This window comes from Atta cephalotes, assembly GCF_000143395.1.
Source record: "Atta cephalotes unplaced genomic scaffold scaffold00017, whole genome shotgun sequence".
NCBI lineage: Eukaryota > Metazoa > Arthropoda > Insecta > Hymenoptera > Formicidae > Atta > Atta cephalotes.
In genome coordinates this window covers 3,515,172-3,518,878 of record NW_012130081.1, presented here as the reverse complement: position 1 = coordinate 3,518,878, position 3,707 = coordinate 3,515,172, and positions in this window count along the sequence as shown.

Below are 3,707 nucleotides of genomic sequence, written 5' to 3'. Positions count from 1 at the left end.
CTCTCTCTCTCTCTCTCTCTCTCTCTCTCTCTCTCTCTCTCTCTCTATCTCTATCTCTATCTATCTATCTCTCTCTCTATCTCTCTCTCTCTCTCTATACTGTAGTCAATGGTCGCTCCCTGAGCGCTCGCGATGTTCGAAAGCGAGAGCAGAGACATTAGAGAGCCACCAAAAACCAGGAGAGATCTGACGATAGCCCAAGATTTGTAGCGGTCGCGGCCGGCCGATAACCAGTGCACTGGTTGTCCGTATGCGAAGGACTGTTCGTTCCGTACCCACTTCATGCCCGACCACATCGATGACATCGAGGCTTAATCCTCGCCTAGTGGTCATCCTATAATACATAGTTATATCGTAGGGGAATCGACGACTATCTACAGCCACTCGTGGCCCAGCTCGGATCTCCAAACTTGGCTCTTGTGCTAATGGTACGTTTTGCACGAACGAGAACTATATTTTAGGAATAGGAAAAAAATAGGAGGGGCAGAAAAAGATTGCAGAAGAATGATGTATATTTTTTTTACATATATTTTGTACTTTTTCATTTATTACTTAGTTAACTGAATTTGTTTATTTCTATTCTGATTTTGAATAACAATTTTTATATAAATATTTATATTCTGCATTTTAATATTGTAAATAAGTGGATTCTATTATTATATTTCTGATACTAAAAAAAAATAACCTACTGACTAACTTCAACTCGCAATAATAATAATAATAAATAATTACAAAAAATGATAAACATAAGTCATACGTGATTGTCATTAAAAATAGGAGTTCCTCTTCCCAGAGAAAAATTGACAATGAACGCATTTTTAAGACTTTGTAATTATCTGAAGATAGTTCAAAATGTTATAGTATGTTATACGTATATAATTGAATCTCTTATGTACTAAATTTATTTTTGCGCCTTGACAATTGCATGTGACTAGGATTTGCCGTGTTTTTACTATTAAATGTAATATTCCTAAAAAATAAATATCTCATTACGTACAATGGAAATTTAAAAGAGCATCATTGAACGTCTTTGTTCTTCCATATCGAACATGTCGAAGTTAGCCATATCGATGCTACAAAATTCATTTGGAAGGTGCTGGCCGCCGATCCGATTTCAAGAATGGCCGAGGGAAGAAGAACCAGGTGTTTTTTCGACGGGTACTTCTTTCGAGGTGGCTGCGCGCAAGGATTTTAATCCTGTTACTACGTGACTCTGGCGGTGGATGATGAAGATGTCAGTTGGCCAAGAACGCGTGGGAGAGCCAGCTGGATATAGCGCTTGGCCGGTGGGTGTTCGCACTCTCGTCGTGCGTTCTGTTCACCAAGTTTCTACCCATCTTCTCACTCTTTCTTCTTCCTCTCTCTGCTGTCCTTTCTCTCATTCCCCCTCCTCCCTCTCTCTCTCTCTCTCTCTCTCTCTCCCTTCCTCCCCTTCGTTTCTATCTCTTGGTTCTCTGCTTTTTTTTGTTTCTTTGTTCCTCTTCATTCCCCCCTCCCTCGCCTCGTTCCAATTTAGTTTCGTAAGATACGCGCGATCTGTACATCTACTTTACGACGGTCGCACGTGCATACTAAGAGGGCCCCCGCAAAAAGAAGTTGCGCTTAAGGGTAAGGCGCGCCTGATCAGGTAAGCTACTATCTGAGTAAGACGCGACTGCCTCGTTACATTTGTTCTTCACTTTACACAGGCCCCGTGTACCGTGAACAACAGGCTTAAGTTCACGTCGCAATAATAAAAATTCCACAACAACGCACACACCGCGGAATTGTGCGTGGCATTTGCATTTCAGATTAGCAGATTTTATGTCCCGACTGCTGGCGACTGCCTCTTCGTCATATGTAGAATATGAGTCATGATTGATGAGTCGATTGGTTGATTTGGTCTAAAATTTTGTGTTTGCTCTCGCGACAAATAAAATCGCGACGTTCAGTGTGCCGTTTGCGAGAACAATTCTAATTTGTACGAATGGACGAAGACACGTGTTAAATATCAAAAGAAATTTATGATTAGACAAAATAAGAACTATATTACGTCATTTTTTGAAAATAAAAAAAAATGAAATGAAGTACAGGAAGATCTTTGTTTAAACCAAACCATAAAATCATTTTCGAATGATCGCGTCGATCAAAGAAAAAAATGTAAAAAACGAAGATTTCGTGGGCAGTGATTAACGATGCTTTACGTTTTACGCCTGTCGGTGCGTCGCTTCGTCAGATATTCGGGTTAGCATAACATCGTAAAATACCTCGACGTAAGCACAGCAACACCACACGACGAGCACTTTGCGCGATATCCGCGTGAGTTACGCGCTTTCTACATCAACCGTGAGATCGAAAATCGCGGCGAGATCGTTGTAAATAAATAGCTGGCTGACGACCTCACAACTCCTCTTCGTTAAACATTTGCGTTGGCACAAGCGCAGAAATTCATCGCAAATGCCTCGTCGAACTTATAAGAAATGTGATAAAATAAACACACGTGTAACAGAGAAGCAATACTGCGATTTCTAATCGCTATGTACTAAATTTTATAGCACAACCATTAATGCTCTACTATATTTGTATAAATCGCTTTTTTTCATGCCGTGTTTAATTATTAAAAGATTTTACAACGTAACGATAAATTAATAAATTTATACACAATGAATGCAAAAAGGAGCACTCTTATAAAAAAATCTTATTGATATATTATACAAAATTATTATATTGTAGAAAATGAACATTAATTAAAAATTTATTCATAATGAGAACATAATACGAGTTTTCGCTTATTATAGAGACAACATATTTTGATTATTATCTTTTTAAGTAAAATAATTTTGTGAAATATGTAATTTACTTCATTCTTTGTTAATAGATTACTAATTAATGTTTACTGTCTAAAAGTAAAGTTTTTTTTTTAGAAAATATCTTTTTATATGCATATTACTTGCATTCAATGTATTTATATTGCAGATAATATAAAGATGATAATATAAAGATTATGTTAATCAACTGCAAGAAAATATTTTCTTGTTGCAATATTTTTAAATAGTCATGTATTCATGAACGTTGCTAATATAGTAGAGAATAATTGCAATATAAGCAAAAATCAACATGCTGAACATAATAATCGCGACAAACGAATGTAAGTGCGTATGTGTACCGCATTTAAGATTAGTACGCAGAAAAACTGAAACTTGCGATCCTGTCGAAAGGACTACACCTTTCGCATTTGTAAGAAAATCCGTGATAAATTTGCTAAGTGTATTAATTGCGCTAAGATGTAATTTACGCAACGCGACTGAAAACCTGATCTGAAATTATTAAAGTGGTACATTAAATCTCCTATCTAAAGAAAACAGAACTGGAATAGACGTTTGCGACGTGTGCGGAGGTGGACGATAAATACATCTCGATTCTTTTCGTCCCCTTACCTAACTGGGTACAAGTACGCATAAAGTAGAGAGCTCGCGCAATCGATGACTCGTACTAACGATCTCCTTCTGAGGAAAGGGGAAAACGGGCCGTGGTCAAGATCCAACAGCGCACGCGGAGGAAGAGATCCAAATGGAAACGGAACGGGTTAAACAAAGACGTCATTACCGTCAAACGGATGGAAGTGAGATGCAGATCCGCCATTCGTTTTCGACGATCGGGTCTCGTCCTGGCAAGCGTATATCATTTGATTTATCTTTCTCTTTTCTGATTCTCTCCCTCTCTCTCTC